Here is a 14,806-nt window from a genome sequence, read left to right on the forward strand (position 1 = left end):
GAAGCAGAGGCTAATGGCAAAACCAAAGTGTCAAGATGTCACGTGATCACAGGCAACTTCATAAACCCTACTTTTCTGTATAAACTTGGACCTCGCTACTTTCCTGGTTTAATTTCTAATGACAAAAATGTCTATAACATGACATATTTTGCTGAAACACAGTGATTTGAAAAAAATTTTTTTACCATTTTTGCTTATTCCTTACAGACAAATCTAAAAAGGAAATCAAGCACCATTTAACCAACAGCAACAACAAACGAATTTGGGCTGTTTTCTTTTTTTTTTTTTTTTTAAGACTTTTTAAGCATTTAGAAATCAAACTGATTGAAGTACCTCTTTGTTATTTTCCATTGAAAAAGTGTACAGCTTAATGATTCCAAAAGAAACATATGGTCATCAAATTCTTTGGAAAGTTATAAATGTTGTCCCCATGATTTACACTATTAGACATGACATCTGACAGTAATAAGAGTTTTGAGAAAACTTTTAAAGCATACAAGATTCAAAGTCACATGATTCAGAACAAGGAAAAATTGGTTTTTAAAGCAGAAAGTATAACAAAAATCATAGAAAGCATTGTATAAGAAATCTTAATTTTTAACAATGTCATATTTCTGCAAAAGGGAAATATGACATTATTATAAACATTTTAATTTTCAAAATAACCAGTAAAACTATTTGTCCTACAGAAAGTTTAATGTGAATTTAATTGGCAGGATGGGTGAGAAGAAAGAAAAACAAGATTATGCATGTGGCATTACTTTTTACACTGCAGAATGCAAAATGCTATAATGTTTTCAATGACCACAAACATACCTTTTATTCTGAAAAATATGTGACAATATCAACTCGTTTAATTATCTAGACTTTTAAAAAGATTGTAGTAAAATATAGATAACATAAAACTTACCATTTTAACCATTTTTAAGTATATAATTCAGTGGTATTTATTACATTCACAGTGTTGTACGGCCATCACCACTGTCTAGTTCCAAAATATTTACATGTTTTGTTCTTAAAGCATTATTAAAAATACTTCAGAAGATATTTCATTATATATTTCACAATTAGAAATGTAAAAATACAATTTTATGCTATCTAATAATTTAAATTAATTATAATTCCTTTACTAAGAGATTGGCCTTGATTTTATATTGTAGTTTAATAGCTTTAGTAAAGAGAAAAAGATTAACATTGTATATAAACACTATTGTGTAAAACTCTATTTTACATAGTTTCAGTAATTATTGCTGGGTTGTTAATTTAGATAACCAGCTTATTGGATATTTTGAAATCACTTGGTTTTTTAAATTATACTTTAACAGATAGAAACAGCCCCTTAAACCACATCAAACAACAACAAACCAATGTTTTGCACTCATGTCTCTTTAGTTTGAACTGACAGATTGATTAACATATCATAAAGACACAAACATATTGAAGCTATAGATTATGGTTAAACTTTTTAGGACTGATAATTTCAGATAACTTTTTTTTAGGAAATAATTTTGAAACCGAAACATGTTAGATCTAATAACAGTATTTATGTGAAATTAGACTAATAAAATAAATTGTACCTCTCTCCACTAACCCCTCACCATATTTTTGGTTTAAACACCAAGAACTTCTTCTTAAATTGAATATATTTTCATGACTTTTCAAATTTTATAGTTTTCTTTCAAAGGAAATTCTATTTCTTTCTGTTTCTTGAAATATGGTATTTAATCACATTTAGAGTGAGGTTTCTTGTTTAGGATCACTCACTTTGGATTAAACTTTTGGGATTTTATTGAATTAAATCTTTCATTTGAAATTCTATCTTTAATAGAATCTAAGAGATAAGATTCTATTATGCTTAATTATTTTTTCTCAAATATGTACAGTTGAGCTTTGAACAATATGAATTTGAACTGCATGGATTCAACTGAACGTGGATAAAATATGGAGGGCTAACTTTTCACATATGAGGGTTTTGCAAGGGTGACTGCACTCAAGACTTGAGTATGCCCAGATTTGGGGACATGTGGGGGTTCTAGAGCCATACCCATCCCGTCATATATACTGAGGGACAATTGTAATACCAAGCCCAAATGGGGTATATTCCAAATTTTTTATTATTTCTGACTTGTTTGTTTTATGAAGAGCTTGATTTGTAGGTGTAAATAGTAAATATTAAAAATAACTCATAAAATTTTATTCAAATTATTTTGCATGCTTATCTTTGAAATTCAGTATCAAGAAAATTATGAAATAGAATCAAATGAAAAAGGCTTCTTCCCCTGAATTTACTGTTTACTTATTTTTAGAAAAATTTGTGATTATGTAGAAACCCTGAGGCAGTATTTCTAAAACCAAAATAAGGAGAAATCTGAAAATAAACATTTGGATAATTTAGATCCTAAAAGAGAAAAACATCGTGCGCTGATTCATTCACTGAATGGATATTAATTCACTCATACTAGAACAGACTCTGGATTATTCATTTCAATTTGTTCTATGTTGGGAAATCCATTTATTCAATCCTTCAAAATCCTCAGCTATGAATCATCTACAAATCAGTATTAAACATTGCGAAAGTATCTGTTGATTGTATATTCTTTGGGTTTAGATTAAAGGCTCCACCTCATAGATAGATTGTATGGAAGATACAATAGATTTATAAAAAGAGATTCTTGTCTTCAAACAAGACAAACTCACACAGATCTAATACACACTTGAATGATTATATAATGGGGTATCCATTTAATACCAAATAACATAGTTTAGACCCCATGTAAAAAGAGTAAGGTAAAGGAGTATCCCTAAGATTTCTGATGCCAATGGGAAGCCTGGAAACTTTTATTACACGTGAGTGTTTAAGTTCAATCATGCCTGTTGCTGTAAAATGAAACATTTAATAAATTGCTGAGTATAAGTCTATATGGCACATAATTCAATAAGATGTTGAAAATTTAACTAAAAATCAAGGAAGGGCAGACTGCTGAATCGTTAACTTCAGGACTGCCTTGACCCTGAGTATGTTGATGAAAAGCATTTATCAAATGCCCACTTGCTGTGCACATTTGCATACTAGGAATCCTCATTGTGTTGTGACTAGGAATCTTCATTGCATTAGCTAGTGTTAGCTAATTCCAAGCAAAAAAATAACTAACTGGTTAGGAGATATTCAAAGCCAAGGGGCTCCGTGTGGTAGATGCTATGGTACACACCCTGACAACTGGCCCCCTGTCCCATCCCTACCATTAATGCTCAGAAAGAGCAGTAGAGATGAGTCACAGGATCTTTCTAACACTGAGTGATTCCAGTCCTTGATCTACTTGTTCGTGGCTGTGACTGTTTTGCAGCAGGAAGTTCATAACTGGGTACTTACCTAAGTATTAGTTTGTCTGGGACAGTCTCTGTTTGCCTGGGACAGTTCCTGCTTACACCTATTGTCCCAGCATATTATTCATACTTTTACTATCAAAGTTTGGAAAATAAATTCACTCTTTACTGGCACCATACATTGAAATGCTCTCCTTACGTTGCCTCCCAGGAGAAATGTTTACAATTGAATTATCATACCACCTCTCCAAAACAAGCATTTCTAATGAGGAAACTTCTTGACCTGACATAATTAACCTTCCCCCCCCCCCCCATATCTGTGGTGGCTCTCAATAGCTATCATGAATTTTATTTTTTTTACATTCCCACATCTTGCATTTTCTCAGTCATGGAATGGTGGAACTTTATAGAAATTAAGGACAATTGGATCTTGGTTTGTATAAGGCTGAACTGGATGGATTTTAAGGTTATGAACTTTAGATATATCCTTATGAAAATGAATGTAGTGTGAAGCATAGTGAGTAGATGGCGAAACTAATGGAAATTATAAAGAACTTAGCTGAAAAAAAAAAAAATTCCTAATAGCAGAAAATAATCATATCCCAAATTCAGGTCACCAACTATCTTTCCATTCTTGCATCATTCACTTAAGATGCAGAGCCCAGTAGAAAGAAGTCCAAAATCAAGGTGTTGGCAAGGTTAGTAGCTTCTCAGGGCAGCATATGTTCCAGCCTCTTTACTTAACTTATAGATAGCTATGGTCTCCCCATCGCTCTGCACATGGTCTTACTTCTATGCATTTCTGTCTCTGTCCAAATTTCTCTCTTTTAGAAAGACATCAGTTATATGGGAATTTGGGCCTACCCTAATGACCTCATTTTAACTTACCTCTGTAAAAACTCTATCTTAAAATAAGGTCACATTCTGAAGTACTGGGGTTCAGACTCCATTCTATCTTTTTTGGGGGAACATAATTCAACCTATGACACGTTCTTAAATTATAGTCAAGTGAAAGTGAAAGAATCCATAAAAATGAAATGATAGCCATGCATTATATGTGAGATTCATGCATAAGAGATAAATTGCAATTACATCTTTCTTATATTACGTGACTAATATAGAGAAAGAAACTTGTATAACTATAACCAAAGCATTGGTCTTTATTCTCAATGGAGATGCTTGAAATAAATTTTATTCTGATAGTCTTCTTTTCCCTTCACTAATCAACACTTTTATTTAAAAAATGTTATAGGAAAATAAGAATAAGAGAATAATCATGTAATAAATTAAAATCTAAAAAATATAGGTGCAATAAATAGGAAAAGGAGTAATATAAAAGAAAAAATGGTACTATAATAAAACTAGTATGCTCTTTCTGTACTCTGCTTTTTAGGATCTAGAAACTAGACCTGCTCCACGAGGAAATCTATGAACAAAAACGTCATAGGCTTTTCTGAGCTGAAAAGAAAAGTGAGATGAGGAAATTTGCATTGAGCACTACTTATCACTTAAGCACCATTGAGCAATAAGCAGCATGGGTTTACACAGAACAAATCATGCCAAACAAATCTGATTGCTTTTTTTATTATTATTGAATTATGAGGTTAGTGGATGACTGCAACGTGAGAGACGTAATACATTTGGATTTTAGCAAAACATTTGATACAGCATCTCATGAACTCTGAAATGAATTTGAATAGTCAAGAATATTAACACTGGGGTAGGGAATGGAAATTCAATGAAGGATTGCAAAGAAAGAGAAGTAATAATCAACCGTGATATGGCAGCTTGGGAACACATCATTATAAGGTGCTACAGTGATCACAGGATTTATTCAGAACATATTAACATTCATACAGCTTTCTTGAGCTTGATAAAAAGAATTGGAATAAAGGACTCAGAATGCACCCTATGACTTCAGACAATATATAAAATCAATTCAGATTTAGGGAAAGAGGAAAATAGATTTGGCTTCAAAGATTTTTGCTGCTTTTGAAAGTAGTTACTTATATCACTAGATCATTTAATTCACTTCATGCTCTAAAATTCTGTCATGAATGCATTTATTTGATCTTTTTCTGTGTCTCAGGACAAGCCAATTCTTTGTCATCCAATCTGTCTGGCCTGATACTAAAAAGCCATAGAAAAGATAACACAGGCTTTCTTGGTTGCCTGACATTTTCATGTTCAGGATACTTAGATTTCACTAGAGTGTGTGGATACTTCATGTTAGATACCGCCCACAAGGTGCAAGTTAAATACGATACCTAATTAAATAAATAGAAGGGAGTAGAAGTATTCCAACAAAATTCACAGTTGATACTAAATTGGGAGGTGCTGCTAAAAGCAGTGAGGCCAGTAAAATTATACCAACACCCTGGCACAAATGAGAAATGCATACATTAAGTGTAAAGCACAAGAGTAACTTACAAGGGAGAGAAACATGCAGCGAGAATATGCAACAGATTGACAGGAAACAACAACTTGCATATGAGTTTACAATGCCAGGTACCACCCAAGAGATATAACATGATGTTTGATCTATTAGATGAGGTTAACAAAGATTTATCAGTTTCTGAATATAATACTAAATTCCCTTCTGGAAAACAGACTTTATTCTCTCTAGAAACATTTCTTTCTAGATTAACAAGAAGGTACAGAGGAAAATCAGAGCATAGCAAAAAGGATGATGAAGTGGCAGGATTAGCCTATGATGAAAGATCAAAACATGTATGTTATTGTTAAACAAAAGGGAAAGAAGCTATAAAGTCAGTCTGCAGGTGTATAACATCTGTTAAGGTTAGTATCAAAAGAGAATCAATATTTCCTAAATGGAAGAAAAACACAAAACTGGAAAAACTGGATATAAATAAATATACACCTACATTAGTAACAATTAAAATCTAAATGGGGGAAAACACTGTCTGTCCCCACAAAAGCCTTTGATTAAAGAATTGCCTTGAGAATGTACCGTAAATCAGAAATGTAATGACTTTCTGAATAAGGGTTTGGCAAGAACATCAGAGTATTTTTGACAAACTGATAGATTCATTAACCTATACAAATTAAGGTTCAAATTCCAGTACACACTTTTAATAAATCCGCTATGAACACAGCTATCGAATCTGCATGTTTTTCACTGGTTTGCATAGTCCATTGTCTCTCCACCAGAGCAATGGGCATTTGGCCTGGGCAATTCTTCTTGGGCAGACCTCTCTTCTGCTTTGTAGGATATATTGCATCTGTAGCACCTAGACACTACATGCCAGAGGTCCCCCAGTAACTATAACAGCCAAGCCCCTGCACACACACACATACACACACACACATGCATGCAATACACACATATCTAAGTATCCCTTCCCTCCCCCCAAAAAAGCTCAGAAATGTTTTGAACTTACCATAGCAAACCTAATAGATGCTATGTTCCATGTTCAAGTATATTGTCATATGTGCTTAGTAAACTCTAAGATTCTTACGCTTATTCAAGGGTCCAAATGCTCACAAGAGCACTTTTATCAGTCAAGATGTACCAAACTATGCTAAGGAGTTTGCAAAAACACAATTTCATTCTTTCTCTACATATCCACCATGAGTCAGCTGCTATCATGTTTTAGTCTTCCTTCTAGTGGTATAATCTCAAGCCAGAACATTGGTGGTTGTTATGACATAGGGAAAAAGAATTTGATCACCATCTGCTGGCTTCTAGAGCTTCTGCTCTGAAGAAGTGTTCAGCACTTCTGTTCATAGTGATTGGCCACTAGAAAGTCACATGGCTGTGCTTAAGTTCCAGTGATTGGGCATATGTAATCTTTTTGCAGGAAGGGGCATTTAATATATAAAAACAATCTACCTTTGGCCCTTAATATTAGCTTTTTAATTTCAAGGAAAGTAATGGAATTCAGCATAAAGTTTCCCATAGTGGAGATGGTAGTCACTACACTGATACTCAGAGTGGGAAATTTAGGAAAACACAAGATAGAACTACTTCGCATCTGGCTACACAAAGTTTGCTGAAGAAAAGAGAGTCAACATTGCAACACTAGAACTTGTCTCATTCACTTCTCTGTTACTATTTCAGAGGGATTTGTTTTATTGTGTTTATAAAACATGTAATTCTTGATTAATTTAACAGTTTATCAGACAAGCTCTGGACATAACAAAGATGAAGAAGACACAGCACCTTCTTTCGAGAAACTTACAATTTAGTAGACAAGTAAGACACAGAGGCCACTGACTATAATTCAATGTAGGGAATTTGGTATTATAAATATCTAATAAGTATTTGAGTACAGTTATGAGAGCAGTTAATCTTGCTTGAATGTGTATAGGGAGACATCTTTATAGAGGAGTTGATATATGATCTGAGAATATAAATTTGATGGACAATTTCAGGTGGATAACAGACTGGCAGGTGGAGAAAGAGAGAAAGAGAAAGGGAGAATATCTGGGATTATCTGAATCTTCTGGAAAACTTTCTTAAACTATGCACCCCAATTCCCCAACTCCAAAGATACAACCGAAAAGCTGGAGTCCTGCTCGTTCTGATTAAGCTTCCTTCCGAGATTTTAATGCACCTTCAAGCTGCTTGAAAACCACCACCGCTCCACATTTTGAACTACGAGGGCTGGGCTCTTTAACATTCAAATCATTTAGGGGTTTGTTTTAAAATAGAAATTCCTGGGTTTCCAATTCAGTTCTTGAATAGGTCCAGGAATCTGATTACCACATAATTCTGCTACAGGTGATCCACTGACCTTGCTGATCAGGGCTGGAGATTTGGGGAAGTATGTCTGGGAAAGAGGCTGAGACCAGAGCTTGAAAGGCCTTTGATGGCAAGGTAAAGAGCAGGGATTATAGCCTGTGGGCCAATGTTTCTCAAGGACTATGCGCTTAATTAGAATGTTTGGAGTTGAGACACATTAATAATAGCCCCCACATGGTTCTTAAGAACACTGTAGTTTAAAGAATCACTTACTTGGGACAAAATTTTCTAAAACTGCATAATTGCAAAAATCACTTGTGATAATTCTTAAAATGGAGGTCTGGGATGAATAAATAATCTGGTCCCTAAAAAGTTCTCCACAACAGCAATTCAATAGAAATCAGGTAAGTGGCGGACTGAGGTCTGGAAGTGATGGAGTGTGGAACAGTCAAAACACAAGTGTAGCTGGCCAAGGTGGCAGGAACCAGCAGAACAGGAAGAATCGTAACAGGACCTAAAGATTGACTATCATCACTGTCAACACAGGTGGGCAGTTTACACCAAGGAGAACTGAAAGGAACCTTCTTGTTATGAACCAGATACTTCAGAACAAAAGGGGCAATTTCTCCTCTGTGTGGAGAGGGCATGTTATGATGAAAATACTTTTAATTAGCATTTATAGAAATTTCAGTTCTAGGATGACTTGTGTAAGATCTAGAGATAAATAAAGCTTTCTTCACCTGACCACTTTTTCTGTCTGTATGAGGCTTCCAGGTTTTACTCTGTCTTGCCTTTTGGGTCACTGCCTTCACTTCCCTGTGCTAGTCCTTATAGCTCTGGTGGCCTCCTTGGTTTTTTCTTAGTCTCACTTTATGCATTCCCTTGGATTATCTCTTCGAAGCCTATGGTCCCACTACCACTTATTCTGCTGTGCTCTAAAAACCTAAATCCTACCCTTATCTCCAAACCTTAATTCAAACTCACTGCTAGACATCTCAGACTGGATAGTCCACAAATTTCTCAAAGATAATGTGTCCAAAAACAGACCAAAACAACCATCTTTGAACAACCTTTTGTTCTACTATGCTGGTGCCATACCTTACCCTACATTTATTCCTCTTCCTATAGGCAATCTGCTCTTCCCAGATTCAGGTATCTAGGGAGCATTTTAGAGCATCTCTTGTCCTATCATCTTGTTGGTTACCAAGAGCTAATTTGCAAATGCTTCTAGAATCCATCCCTTCATAGCCATTTCTACTGCCACTGCTCTGCTATAGTCCATATCATGTCTTGCTCTGATGGTTCCTTTCCAGCTGCTCTCTTTTCCTGAAGTTTTATTCCCTTTCCATATGTTCTTCAGAATTGCATTCCTATAGTATTCTAAAATCTGCATATAATTCTATAACTCCACTGTTTAAAACTCTTCAATGGCTACCATTTTCAAAAGACAGATCAGATTCCTTAGAATATTAATCAAAAAGCTTCATTACCATACCTATGATATCTTTCTAGAGAAATTCACTGTATTACATGCACTCACCCCACACACACATAGAACCACACACTTCCTTCTTCTCTCCAGTCTTACAGAACAAGTTGCAGTTTCCTGAACACACACTATTTCCCCTAATGCTTCTATGCTTTTGTTTGTGTTCTTCCTTCTGTTTGCAGTTCTTCCTCCTTTATGTTCTAATTCCTACTCATCATTCAAGACTTTCTTCATACTCTTAGATTTTTCTCTTGAACCATGTCCACAGGATGAATGAACTATTCTTCTTCAGAAAGTATACTGTAGCTAGTTTTACCAAAATCCAAAATACTTTATTATAATCATTGAAGCCAAATATTTTGTTTTATTTATCATATAATTTATCACTGTCATTCATGCACAGCAAAAATATTTCTCGAATGAACAAGTGAAAGATTGAGTGAAGGAATGAATAGATCATTTACTTGATATCATATCAAACAGGCTTGTTTTGGAAACACTTTATGATATGACAATGATTTCTTGTCCAGGATGACCCCATATTTGTTGTATACTAGCATAACCTATGAGACTCAGACAGTAAAGCCTAAAGTATTTGCTACAACAAACCCAAAGTGAATGGAGAGCACACTAGAATCAGAGAAGATGGGCATATGGGCTCACCTTCCATCAGGGACTAAAAAATGAGGGTTACTCAGTCATCCAACTCTCTGTGTATCTGTTTAGAGGAATTTGGTATCTCTAAGCTTAAATTTGGTTCTTTTTGGGATGGCAGGAAGCCACTCCAAATCAGTTTAAGTGGAAATATCTTTAATTGATAGCTTGGTGCGCCCAGAATTTCTTCGGACTGGATAACTATGCCTGATATTTGCGGCTGAGTGATTCGTTCATTCATTCAACATGTTCTAGCACTTTGGATACATCAGTTAAGAGAAAGACAAAAATGCATACCTCGTGGATCTTACATGCCAGTGGAAAGAGATGAAAAACATGCAGTAAACCTAACAGTATAAAGTAAATAGTATATTCGAAAGTGTTGAATCATATGGGAAAGGATAGAGGGAGAAGGGGGATTGGGAGTGTGTGTGTGTGAGGCAGAAACAATTTTTAAGTAGTGTGGATGGAGTAGTCCTCATGGAGAAGATGACATTTGAGAAAATACTTGAAGCAAGGAAGTGATTTAAGTAAGTAAATATCAGGAAAATGAAACAGCCAGTGGAAAGATGCTAAGGTGGTGAATGCCTGCCCTATTCAAGAGCAGGGAGAAGGCCAATATGACTGAAGTAGGAAGAAGGTTTGAGAGAGTAGCAGCACATGAGCAACTGAAAAGGTGTACTTGCCAACAATTGAGATGTGAAGTGGGGAAGATCAGGAATTCATTTTTATGCATGTTAAGCTTGAGGTATCTACTAGACATCCAGTAGAGGTACAACCTATTCTTGGCTAGAATGTCTGAAATTTGTAGGCTGATACAACCACCACTTTGTGTGGTAGGAAGTGTTCAATTATTATTTCCTAGGAAACAGATCAAGAGGGAATATCAACTCAAAGGGGAAGAGTTGGCATCGTCGAATATAAACTTGATTTTTCAACATGTAGAATGGTATTGAGTTTGATTTATTAACACTATATATTGGTGCATTGGACTGAGTTAACAAAAACAAAAATAAAAAAATTTTTACTGGTTTAAACAAAGGTAGTTTGTTGGTGTAGATAACTACAAAAGTTAAGAGGAAGTGCATGATTCAGAAATGATGTGATCAAGACTACTGATTCTGCAGTTCTCCCAACTCTGTCATTTTTCTTGGGTCAGCTTCATCCTTGATTTGGCTTTCCTTGAGGTAGGTCTCACTGTCATTCACCGGACTCTCCAGAGAAAAACAACTCTTCTCTTCCTCTAAATTCCCAGACACAAATCCTTGCTTTTACCCTGGTTGGACCAATTTGGATCACATGTTCTGCCATGAGTGAATCACTGAGAAAAGAATAGTGGAATTCCTCTAATTTACTTATTCCAATTATAGCCCATTCTTGGAACTGAGGCTGGTCAGTTCTAACCAAATTGCCTACAAAACTTTGGGAAAAGGTGTGAATATGGTGCATGCTGTGTAGGTACCCGCAATATCTTCTACTTTATATGAAAATTGGAATTGTGGATACATAGCAGTTTGCTTGAGATGGGCCTGGGCCATTATAAAGCATTTTTATTCCCATTGTAAACAGTCCATTTTTCCTTCAAGTTTATCTATAAATATAGGATGATGCTTGTATTAAGTTAAAACCATGTCTATTGGGTGGTTTTAACTCTTTTCACCAAGCTACCTCTTCCAAAGAGGATCAAGTTTGCCTTTCTACATTGGAGAGAATGCTCATTATTGTGTTCCTTGGCCAGAACAAATTCTAGAATAATATTGCCACTTTCTTCCAAATGTTCCTGCTGTTATCATGCCATTTAACACTTTTTATCCCTGTTTTGTACAGCATAATGGTTAAGAACACATACTTAAAAGTCAGGTAGACATAGGATCATAGCCTGGATCTAACACTGTGTGCAAACTAACCTAAATTATTATTTTTGAGCCTTGATTTCTTCATGAGTAAAATACATTTAACCAGTGCCTGACTTATAGAGGAATTTGAGGATAAATTGTACACAAAGTGGTTAGCATGGCATCTTCTGGGCAGGAAGAGGTCAATGCATAATAGAGGCTGCTATTATTATGATTCCTTTTTTACTATATTCAGGGTAGTTGTTCCTTTGTTGCTTTTTCTGTCCATTGGAGACAAGCCTTTCTAAGGATAAAAACAAAAGATGTTTTTATGTACTCTGAATTTAGCAGATGTGTTCATAGCTGTTGATTTAATTGTACAACTTACTGAAGCTCCTTTGCTAGGATTGTGGTTTGTATGATGAAAGACTGATCCATATGATTTTTCCTTTCTGGAAAGTCTGTGGTATATGGTAGCAGTGACAACAAAAGCAGCCAACCTATATAGCCTCTTATCTTCACCCAGTGCTTTTCTTGGTTTAATTTACTTCTTTCCTCTCAACTCTTCTTAAGAAAAGTACTCTATATTTCTTTTCTTTTCTCTCTCTTTTTTTTTGATTTTATATATTTTGACACTCATTTGTATATTTTTTCCTTCCACTCACATTTCAGTTTCATGGTCCATTGTCTAGAAAACCACATATTGTTCCTTGAAAATTATTTTGCACAATTATCTTTTCACTGTGCCATATCCCGTTTTTCTGTCCTGCCCATAACATGAAGGAATAGCAAGACTTCCTTCACTTGTATGGCAAAACATTCAGTTTCCCACTCAGAACCTCAGATGTGGTAGAAAGATAACCCTGGCATCTCTCACTGAATTCCAAGCTCCTACACAAATCAATATAAATGTCTCCCCATCACGGGCTTGCTGAGTCCCAGCAGGCTCTTTGTCACGTCTTCTCCATTCGGTCCAAGGGGACAACACACTTCCTGGTCAGCCACATCAAGTTTCTTCTATGCTCTGCACAGAGGACACAGAAAGAAATTTGTGAATGAAATCTCTGCTGGTCCACATCAGGGAAGTCTATCAAATTTAAGGAAAGAAAAAAAAAATGAAGTGAATATTCACATAAGCTCGACTGCTAACCCAGGGAGCTGCTTATTGGTGCTGATGAAGGAAGGTCGTAGTTGTTGCTTCGGAGGAGGAAGAATTAGTAAGAGAATAAATTTATCAAAAACAAGCTTTATTCATTAGTGAGGAAGAACTGAATGTTTTACACTTAAAAAATTTAGTCTTCCTTTTAAATTTATTGTAGGTTAATACAGCATGCAATAATATATCACCTCCAGGCACAAATTTCATCTTTCTACCTTTTCTCCTATTAAAAGTTTTGTTCAGTGGACTGCAAATATTTTATTATCTTAAAAATGTCATTTTTGTTTTGTAATGACTCTTCTGGATTCTTCCAGCTCCTCAGGTTTTGATTCATACATGCGTGTAAAAATTTCACCTGTTGTGGGTACTTGGTTCACTGGGCACACATGTTGGTTTTGAGTTGTGACACTTCTAGGGTAAATAGTTATGATTTTAAAATTTCAAATAGAATTCAGATCCTATTAGCCACTAGTAAAACACCAGTATAAGGTAATAAACTCATTGTTTAGCATTAACTTGGTTTATAAATTTAGCCAATGAGTTTATTGCCTACTAAGGAGTGTTTTTATCAGTGGACAATAGAATCTGAGCTCAGTTTGGAACTGAAAATCACAACTGCTATTTGTATTATTGATTCATAAGAGAAAAGTACCTTTTTGTTCTTCTTTTATAAAACTAGTATTTTTAAAAATGGATTGTTTAGTAGCAGTATAGCAGTTTGAAACAAAGTATGGCTCAGATATCTGGCATCCAAATGTCTCTGTATTACTTTGCTGTTCTAACTTCTTGTCATATATCAAGGACTGTTAGACATCTTAATAACCCTAAGGGAATATAATTAAATTGTCAAATATTTATTCAGCACACACTCTGTGCCAGATCCTGGCCAGAAATTAGAGTCTTTGTATTTGATTAGTCCACTCTCTTCCACAAACCTGTATCCTTGAGTCCCACTGGGAAAGGGAAACCCTGCAATGTAGGACTAGGACAGGAGTAGATTAGCATAGGCTGAATATGAATATTCATCAAGTTCAGGATAAATCCCGAGAAGTTGAGTCCTGATCCTTCACACTACCTTGCAGTGAACTAGTAACACTAAGAAGTCTCCAAACTGGGTGTTAGTCTAGATCAGGAATTACCCAGTTCTTGAATGACTTCAGGACAGAGAGTCTATTCATTTCTAACAAACATTTATAGATCTCCATCTCTATGGCATGCAGTGTAATAGATCTTCAAAATGCAGAGCTGAGTAATATAGGCTCTTTGTCCTCACAGCTCATAGTACATTAATTAGGGAAGGCACCTTACCCAAGTATAAGACTAAGTGGAGTGAACACCTCTGTTTTGACAGTGAGAAAAAAATGCGCTACCTGGTAATTGAGCTGCGAGTAGGAACTCCCCTCATAGGAAAAAAGAGCATGGTCAAGAACATGAAGGTGGAAAACAAACAAAAATGAACTCATTTGCTTAATTCTAGTATTGAGGAGATTAATTGAGTTTGGCCATGCAAAGTTCGTTCATTTAGACACAAAATTTTAAAAGGAAGAGAGTATGACCTATACATTCTAAGGAATATGGTAAAAATTCATGTATTGATGGTGTCTCTGAGAATAGTGTCAGAAAAGTTCACAATTTTAATG

The sequence above is a fragment of the Eulemur rufifrons genome, chromosome 29 (genome assembly GCF_041146395.1).
Source record: "Eulemur rufifrons isolate Redbay chromosome 29, OSU_ERuf_1, whole genome shotgun sequence".
Classification (NCBI taxonomy): Eukaryota; Metazoa; Chordata; class Mammalia; order Primates; family Lemuridae; genus Eulemur; species Eulemur rufifrons.